Source organism: Aplysia californica, unplaced genomic scaffold (genome assembly GCF_000002075.1).
Source record: "Aplysia californica isolate F4 #8 unplaced genomic scaffold, AplCal3.0 scaffold00735, whole genome shotgun sequence".
Lineage (NCBI taxonomy): Eukaryota > Metazoa > Mollusca > Gastropoda > Aplysiida > Aplysiidae > Aplysia > Aplysia californica.
In genome coordinates this window covers 323,874-334,185 of record NW_004798005.1, presented here as the reverse complement: position 1 = coordinate 334,185, position 10,312 = coordinate 323,874, and the positions used below count along the sequence as shown (strand labels likewise).

The window sequence follows — 10,312 nt, the reverse complement described above, 5'->3', positions numbered from 1 at the left end:
TAGTCTACTTTACTGCGTGGTAAGAAAGGGTTATTTTCCTAACGAAAGCCTGAGACTAAATTTCTACGAACACTACAACTACGCCATTGCAGCGTATTTGAGTGCATCAAAGTAAGCAACAACAATGAAATCCGCTTCAGTGGTGGTTCCTGATGCTTATTTTTACCACATGCTACATTAGTCTACCGTATCATATCCATTCAAGGTAACAGAGATGCTATCTACATAGATAGGAAATTATGAGGGAGGCAGTGGGTAAAAGAAAATTACCTTGAACTTTCTTTACACCAAAGTATTGCAGACCTAATGTTAGTGGAGGTTTCAAAAGAATAACGCATCAACAACAGAAGCCACTCACTTAGCCCTTGGTCGAACATTACATCTCCCTTCGATATCTAACGATACAAAAGGGTGGATAAAGTAAGTACTTGTAAAGTAAGCCATCCACGAGGGCGTTGTTTACACTCAGGAATAATGTATACTCAACGTCATTAAAAACGCAACGTTTTCAAAAAGTCATAAAAAAGGTAAATATGCTCTGACCATCACGATTTTTGGAGACTTATGTGACCAGTTGTTCGTCCACACACCCATGCATGACTTTTGTTATTTCCACGAGTACTTTTCATCAGAATACAGTAAACTATGCTTTAGTAAAATGTGTTCATTAGGTGCTATATATTATAAAAGAATACAATGTTATTTACCTGGAAGATGACAAAAGTCCTAGCTTTATTCGAGCAAATTTGCTTATCTCTTTCATTACAAGACTCCTTAACTTAGCGATGCTGATCACAACTTTCGCTTCCGCCTTGATCATGGCGGAAAATCTGCCTGAGAAGCAGCAATACGGCTAAAATGCAGTACTTGTATTGTTCTCGACAGATACAAAGATTTTTGTTCACTTGAAATGCCCAGGATGGGCAAAGAATAGGACAGTCTCGAGACACCAGCCCTGTTCAAGAGAGACAGATTTTGCTGTCTTATCTGCGAAATCTATCCGTTTCTCAAAATTAACGACCCACGACATAAATGGAGTGCGTGAAAATGTTTCTTTCATCAGTATGAGGCGCGGAACAGTAAGTACAGGACTTAGATCAAGACCGCCTTATTTAGGACTGCAATTTACGAAGCCGCGACATCAGTTTCGTCTTCATGGTGCCAAACACCACAAAGAAAAAAATCAGAATACCTAAGTCATCCAACACGACACTCCTGCCCTTACACTGCCCATTTAACGAGCTACACTAGTTCCTGGAAAATCATAACATGAATGTCATGGACTGGCCAGTGTACGTACCCGATATGTCTTCAACAACACTCATAAGGGATGAATTGAACCGCAAAGTGTGTGCCGTTTTGCGAATCTGCAGCAATTGGGAGATCGCGCTGCGCGAAAATGGGCCAGAATTTCTCAACAAAACATTGAAAATGTTATAAAAATCACGTGAAGAAGAGTTTTAGTATATATAAATATGAATGATGGCCATACAATTTACTAAGGGTGAGAGATCTTTATTGAGCTTCGATTTGTGTTATCAAATGATTCACATTTGTTGGAAATTGAATTGAAATTTTTTTTTTAAACCACTACTTTTAATCTATATTCCTTTAATACAACCATGTTCTCACTCTGCGAACGAAGTGTTGCGTTTTTATTGGCGCTCAGTATTATTTCTGGCTCCCTCATACATAGGCTCTCGGACTCGCAACCGTAAGGTCGTGGGTTCGAATCCCGTCAAGGGCCCGACGTTGTGTCCTTGGGAAAGGCACTTTACACGAATTTTCCTCACTTCACCCAGGTGAGAATGGGTACCCAGCTATAGACAGCGAAAGATCTTGTCAGTTTGTTAGTGCTTGAGCGCTTTATCAGCTGCTTGCACTGTATGCTTCTCGGGAAGCTGAGAATGTTTCGGAGTGTTGTATGGTCTGCTGGGGTAATAATATAGTGTAAAGCGCATAGAGCCTGCTGTTGAGCGGGGATTTGCGCTATACAAATGCCATCTATTATTATTATTAATTAAAGAAGACTAGTAAAAAGTAATCTATCCGGATTTTTTAAAATACAGCAGAAAGATGTTAATATCCTACCTGACGAAGCAAGTGTGTGGCCAGCCACCAGTCAAGTATACGAAATTGAAATGCACAACAGGCAGGCCAAAGTTGTCAATCAGCGGGTTGTAATTAAGACTGCACCACAACATGAGCAGTAATGAGCACAGGTCGGATACAGCAAGGCCTGAAACCAGAGAAAATTATATTTGAGAAGTTCTATTGGTTTTATTTGTTTTGATTATATTGTATTTTTAAAATTCATCCTTTAGTTGTTTTTTATTCCATTATCTTGATTTCTATACAGTGGTCGAAAAGGATTGTGTTAGACTTGAAAACATTAAAATCGATAACGGCCACACAAGGAGTAAAGTCAAAGGTGGAGTTTTGAAAGTGGAACACTTTGATCAGTTGTTTGATTTAGGAGCAAGAAAACTGAGACATTCACAATGGCGTCCTGTGGGGTGGGGCTTGCAGGTTCAGCCACACCTGGCTTTCTTTACCAAAATGTTACTTCTCTACCTGAAACCAAAACAAAATATTTCAAAAAAACTTTTTCAGGGACAAAACATAACGTATTCTAATAAAAATGCGAAACTCCACGAACACCCAAACAAAATTTCTGAGGCATAGTAAGTCGAAAAGCGATCTGATTAGTCTCAACGTCTACTGTTGTTTACTTCGTTTATAGCTCTGTTCAGTCTGTTCCTTCCGCTGCGGAGAACGAAATTTCATTGGTTTGTCCCTTACACCCCGGCGCTTAGGTTCCCACATTTTGAATATCCTGGGGACTTGACCTTGCATGGCTCAAAGCCGAGACAAAGCAACTGGCAGGGGTCGTCTCTGAGCTTTGCTTAGATTGTGTGTGTACACTTGAATAACGTATTGAGCGTGTTTTCTGTTGGTGATCTCTTGCGTACTGTGTTCCCTTTTGTTCTGTGTGTAGAGATCACATAAACAGGGAGGCAAACGAGGTTGTATTGTATCAGTGAGTTGAAGTAGTTTTAAATTGGAATCTAATCTTAATTTTGTCCTTCTTTGCAGCAATGTATTGTGCTGAACGCTTTTTGGAAATTCGCTTTAGTTCTTTATTCCGTGTAGCTAGGCTCACTGTCAAGAGACTGGGGCCACCTCAAACAGCAAATTTTGGCATCCTGTTGTGGGTGAAAAGCAAAGTAGATATTTTAATCACAAATGGTTAATCATAAAGGAAGCACCGTTCAACCAAAAACTCATAGTCAAATTTGCTCAGCATTAAAACTGAAGGACACAAACCATGTAGATCTACCTGTATAAAGACGAATACGTGAGTCTATTTTTCTTGTTTCAATGGATCTCACTGCTTGATCACGGCAAGCCCCACTCTCTTTACAACCCACCTGCCGCTATAGGACATTCATGCACCGCATAATAATATGTGAATCTCAGATTAGATGTTAATGTGTCTCCTTTTAGCTCTTGAAGTATTGAACTTCCAGTTGCTGTAAAGTATCCCGTTTGTTGTTAAAATATGTTTATACCATACTTGAAGTTGTTTTAGCATTGCACTTTCGGTAAAATAAATCCTTATATCTATATAGACTAAGCTGATATCTCACTTGTGAAATATAACACAAATGCTAATTCAACTGCACTTGTTCTTGGTGAAAGCACGGGTTCAGTACAAAATAATTGTTCTTTGTTTTAAGTGCGCCAACAACATTGCACCATCATATCTTATTTACATGATCATCGAATATATACCATCTCGGCCTTTAAGATCGGCGACGAAAACACTTTTAAGACATGTCCAAAGCAAAAGTCAGAGACTCGGAGGGAGAGCTCTTTCACACCACGCCCCTCCTTGTGGAACGCTTTACCAGCTCATCTACGAGAGTCTACCTCTTTATAAAAATTTTAATCAGCACTTAAAACGCATATTTTGTTTCAGTCCAACTTCAATCTGTAATTTCCGATATTCCCAATGCAAATATCATTATGTTCTCTTAGTATCTATTATGTTCTCTCAATATCGTTTATTCATGCTGTTCTGTTCTGTAAGAATTTATAACTGTGTGAATTCATTAATGTGTGCGAGGGTGTCTGGGTAAGCTGTGTGGGATTGTCTTTACTCAAGGATGTACTAGAGAGATAGTATTACTATTATTATTAAAATTCACATAAATAACTGAGTGCACATGCTTACAGTTCAAAAGTTGAAAAATGAAAAAACTGCATTTATATGACATGTTCTCGTGAGAAAAGAGACGACTTTGATTTTAAACTTTGCAATCAAAACAAACCAAAGGCTAGGAGTTGTGTGCTAGGCTAGCATAGGCCAAGATGTATTAGCAATTATTATACTAAAATATATCCAGGTTCACTATGGTGCGCACCATCCATTTGACAAAATTATTTGGAACAAAATTAAGAGTAACGTAGAGTTGTGCCTACTCTCTACTATAAGGACACAGGGAGACTGATGTTTAGCACTTCATTTGGGCGCCTATGTGAGCGCGCTTTGCATTGAAGTTTTTACGGAGGGCAAGAGCGACTGCCATAACATGGCACGGTTAAGGAATATGATTCAAGTCACATTATAAATGATATTCAAACAGTTTGGTACAAATTATAAATGTTTCTGTTATCTGCCATCCGCTTAACAGTCAACAATGCGACTGGTTCCATAGCTTAAATTATTTGCTCACTGAGTAGGCCTACTATCTGCCCTTATAATACGATCAGAGCTACTGTTGTTTATGACCACTATAAATCATTTATCATGTGGTAAGATCAGCTGAGGAGAGCAAATGCTGCATAGTTGTACATGCATACACAATTTAATGCTCAAACAAGTTAAGAGTAAAGTCCTTCCCTAGGCTGTCTCCTCAGGATTTTGGTTTGTCATTCAGTTCAGCATCAACATTCATTGAGTATTTCTGTTTGGTTTCTGTTCGCCGAGTATTAGTGTGACTGTCGTAGCGTGACAACTGAGGTGTGAATTAAAAACTAACTTTTTGTTTCCTGTATGGTTTGGGTGATGCCAAGAGCAGAACGCACAAAGGATTATGAGCAGTGAGCACAGTTGCTTCTCCCCCACTCTCTTCAAGGTTCTGGTGGTAGTGGCGCGCATCTTTAGCTGTTAGTCCACTTTGATCTGTCAAACCTCTATACTTCTCAAGACCCTTGTGCATGAGGAGCGAAACGTCACATCCTTCATGAGGTGTCACCTGTTTATCTAAACCATGCGGTTCTGGAACAGAACACAACTGATCTAGAGGAGCGATACCTCGATAAAGAGACACCAGTCTTGTGGGTCAGCGTCTGCCAAAGGGATGCAAGACTGTGGGTCAATCAGCCTTACACAAATCCTAATCTCACGGTGTACCTACGTGCTAATAGGATGAATGGTTACAGGACTCAGTAGTCGCTAATGTGGGCGTCTGGTAAGCGAGAGGGACGTCGCCAGGCGTATAAACTCTGTAAAAATATCTCCTGTCCCTTCCCTGGTAAAGGTATCAGTCAGGGCAAAGTTGTCGTCCCTAACAAAGAAAAACCAAGCATGAGCAAAAGTTTAAAAAATCAAAAAAGGAAACGACGCAGGAGCGACAGAGAAAATGCTCCTTTCGCGACGCGACAGGGTGAATGGACTTCAGATCCCGTATCAATTTCTCCAGGATTGCCCCAAGGATCCCCCCTCTCTCCTGTGCTTTTCAATGTGTACACTGCACAGGTACTGATGTATCAGAAGGAATCTGGACGTGTGAATGACAATGGCATACGAGCACGGAGATGACAGACTACAGATGGCAAGGAACATTGAAAAAAAAACTTCATTCAGTTGTTAAATTTTAAGGGTGCAATCAAAAGGAAGCAGTTATCAATTCTTCAAAAGCACAGGTACTTTGGTGTTCCCTCGACAACAGGGTTGTCCAAGGCATAACTCCACCAATCACTTGTAACTATGAGATTATCGACAGACAACCAGAGCTGACGTATCTGGGAATCGTCTTCGACAGCTCGTTGTCCTTCAATAAGCATATTGTGGATCATGGGGTTACAAAGGCCAAACGAGGTGTGAGTGCTCTCAAGACTATGGCAGCCACTCTGATTCCACCGAAAGTGTTCTTCTTGATGCTACAGCTGGTCGTCTTATCTGTCATTGATCATGGATGTTGCTGTTTCACGCTGTTCGACACACAGATCGAGTGCAGAATGAGGCAATGAGAGCAGTGCTTGGCTGCACCAAGGACACTCCAATATTGAGCATGCGCTACTTGCTAGGTTTAAGTGACATCAGAGTACGCCATTGGATAGCCCAAGCAAAGATGTCTAAATGTAATAGGCAGGGAAGATCATCCACTTCACAAAGCACTTCATGACAACAAAGGAGGCAGAATCAAAAGAAGCAGAGGATTCTCTCGGAACAATCTGTGTACCTGAAAGTCTACCACTTGGCGAAGAATGGGAACAGGTGAAGGAAAAATACGGGAACCTCACCATGGTCAAAATAAGCAAGGGGAGAGACAGAAGAAATGTTGCGGCTTTTATCAACGAGAGTGATATCAACGAGATTGTTGACAAAAACTCAAAAGCAGGGGATTCTGTAATTTATACAGATGACTCAGTGAAAAGAGGATTTGTTGCATTCGCCAACTATAAAATCGTCCACAGTGCATCTGGAGCCTGCAGCGGGGCTACATCAAGTAGGGGAATGGAAATTTAAGCCATCACGAAAGCGCTTGAATGGATGGCCCAAGATCGCCCTCACACAATCCATGCTGTTCCCATCACATATTCCATGTGTGCCCTCAGAAGGATTTTAAAAAGGTTTCCTGACACCAGAATAGATTCAACTGATCGAACAACGCCAATACGATCGCTCACATGGATTTTTGGCCATGTCTGTGAAGGCGTTAAGGGAAATGAAAAAGCCGACAGACTAGCTGGTGAGGCCACCTCAGTTGACAGCACGGTTCAACCAGACAAGGTCCAGCTCCTAAAATGTCTCTCTCGCCACCTGATTGAAGAGGAAGATAAGGAGACAGAGGCCACTACTTCTTTGGAGAGGATGATGGTTTTGGGAATCCAAAGAGGAAGCAGAAAATCTGGCATCCTTGCAGGAAAGAACATAAGAACGTTCAACTAGATAGATATGCACTGGCACAATCAGTAGAAGGACGTTCAGCGACATTTTGGAGAGAGCAACGGAGCATCAATGGACATGTCCAGAATTCAGGGATGTTGCTTCCTGAAACAATTAACAATGAACCATGATTCAAGTCTAGACCTACACTTTACTTACAGAAGATATGTGTGTGTACGTATGTGTGTTGTTGTTTTTTGTGTGTGTGAGCGTGTGTTTCTGTGTGTAAAGACTTATACGTGTATGTTCGTGCATGTAAATGCTGGTATAAACCTTTTGGAACTAGAAAAAACTGTGGGGTGAAAATGTTGATAGGAGAGAGAGAGAGTGCAGTAGTTCCTTTCTGTTCCAGATAAACTCAGCTAGCATATCAGTACAACAGAGGAATAAATTGATATTCCCACCATGTCATGTATTTTGTCTCATTTGGATAAAAAAAAAATTAATGCGTTTAGGACTCGTAATTGTAATATTGCAGGTTCGGGGAATGAAGGCTCAGAAAGTTATAGAATTTTAAAAAACAGAGATAGTCAGAGAAACAAAAAGAGATTTGCGAGAGAACGAGTGAGAGACCAAGAGAGGAAGGTAAGACAGAGTGTTCGAACGTTCTTGAACGTTCATGTCTGTACTTTGCAGGACGGAAGTAATATCAGAAGGGAAATAAAAATGAAATTGAACAAGACTTTTGAAGGTACTTCGTATTTTTTATTACCTCTGTGTATGATTGTGGCTGTGTGTGTGCGCATATGTGTGTGTGTGTGTGTGTGTGTGTGTGTGTGTGTGTGTGTGTGTGTGTGTGTGTGTGTGTGTTTGTGTGTGTTTGTGTACGTGTGCAAGTGAGAGAGAGACCGCGGGAGAGCGAGAGAGGGAGAGCGAGAGAGAGAAAGAGAGAGAGATAGAAAGAGAAACGAAGACATATGCTTAGAAGTATCTAGATTTGGGGGTTTAAAGTAACTGTATCATAATACAAGTATTATTTATTCTCACCCATAAGACTAATATTCATGGAGTCTTGGAACCCAAGCTTTGCAAAAACCACTATATTGATGACGTTGGTTACGATGCCCATCAAACTGAGAAGTCCAGAGATGACCACGAAGTTGACTACTTCTGAGACTCCCCGCTCTTCGCTACTGACTAAAGGTACGAATTTAGCGGAAGATGGCGTCATGTCTTCCATCTTACTTGCATTCAAAGAGAAAGTGACAAGGAAGATACCATCGAAGATACCAGACGTGGAAGATGCCATCGTACGCTGTAGTGGTGCATAGGACGAGATCGTTCCTCCTGTATTTTCGCGCAATGTCTATTTACCCGTTCAGCTGTTGTTTTTTTTCACTTTTGCACAATCCAAAATAACCAAGACCAGAAAGACCTGCAATTTATGACGTTCACAGATATGCTTTGCTTCTTTGTTGTGGGTGTCTTCACACCATTTAAATACACGCACATGTACACGCACCTTTTCATTCAATAATGAAATTGAGATACAGAATAAATGTTGCCTGAGGAGCTCGACTTGTCTTAATTAAATATTACTTCAGAGTTTCCTCTGGCTTTGTTCAGCCTTCCAAATTGGAAGAACAAATTACATTTTTCTTCAGAGTGACGTTTTCTATCTACATTTATCTGGCCAATTAATTTTTTTACTATACCATTATATCATTATTATGACATGTTCCCTAGCATTTGTTTAGCACAATTAATTCCAGCGCCAAAGGCAAGTAATATGCGCTTAACAGTCTCTGTAGATGCATGTCTGTTGTTAGTGACAATTTTAGGTGTGGTAGGACGGGGCTTTATCCACAATGTAATTCTACTTAATTTAAGTATTTTTCCTACTCGAAACTCAATATTATCCGATGCTCGTAATTGGTTTCTTGTACACTGAATATCTGCTTTGCTTTTCGAGTGGATCAAAAGAAAATAACAGGTGTCACGTTTAAATTAAGGGGTGACGACGACTAATTTTTTAAGACAGATACGTTTCATCAGTTACAATAACTCACTTTTCATTTCCAAAATATAATTACAAGTGTACCTTTTTCTTTTACACAAACAGGTTGCAGTGTTCAAGACTTGGTTAAATGAATGGTGCGAAAACCAGTAACTAACACCTCCTTCACATTGCAAATTCATCCCCGAAACATGAGAACTGGCTGCTGAAGATGAAGAAAAAGGTTTGTCTTCTTTGTCTACAAGATGCCTGCGTTGTGAATCAAATCGGTACTCCCCATGCACATTTTCATCTGGGCACCTGGTTGAATTCTTTCGTTGTGAAATGGAATTAACAATAAATGTCATATATCTATTTTGTTTAGCAGAAGCAGACTACGAAAATAAACGAAAGTCGAACATAGACACTTTCCATGTGTTTTGCAAGAGGGAATAAAACTGAAACTTAATTTTATAGTGGACTTCAGAAGAATGTTTCTTGTTGAAACTTACCGCTCTCTATCCGACGTACCCTTTTGCTGTCTTTTTTTGTTCTAAATGCTTTTTTTCTTGTTTGTTTATTTCTTTGGGATTTGGGGGGGGGGGTTGTTTTTGCTTTGTTTTTCGTTTTGTTTTGTCTTTTTTATTTTTTCTGAGAATTTTTGTTTCACTCTAAATCTCCACTAAATACCGACAATATGGGTAATAAATTGTCCTTTCCAGTGTGGTCCCACGTGGTATTTAAGTATACAGAAGGATTGTGGCGTTTAGTGACACGGTCGCTCTCATAATTATATTGATTTGCTGTTTGGCTGCCGGTTTCGCATAAACACTGTCATGAGTTGCTAATCCTAAACTATGTGTAGAGATGATGTCTTTTCCTGCTCTGAGTATGAAAAGAACAACCTGCTGTCGATGAGAGAAGACGTAGTAGGGGTTAGGGTGGCTATAACATTGTGTCTGGCCATATTTTGATGACGGCTTTAACCTCCGAGTAATTTGTCCTTTTTCAGGCTGTTCTGATCGAGATGTTTCATTTTTCCTTTAAATCGGCTGTTTCATTCTAGAAGGTCGTAAAACAAAGAATTCAGCTGAACAAAAATGATGATTCTTCTAGGTATCTATGTTTCTGTTTGATGCTATAATATACTCTCTCTCTCTCTCTCTCTCTCTCTCTCTCTCTCTCTCTCTCTCTCTCTC

The 10,312-nt window shown here is 40.1% G+C and overlaps 1 long non-coding RNA gene across 1 annotated transcript; it reads left to right on the top strand.

Annotated features, from left to right (window-relative positions):
* The first annotated feature begins 3,035 nt into the window (after positions 1–3,035).
* On the top strand, positions 3,036–9,676 carry LOC106013238. The gene is made up of 3 exons (XR_001185289.2): positions 3,036–3,358; positions 8,172–8,320; positions 9,240–9,676. It is a non-coding gene; the product is annotated as an uncharacterized LOC106013238 (long non-coding RNA).
* Positions 9,677–10,312: the final 636 nt, after the last annotated feature.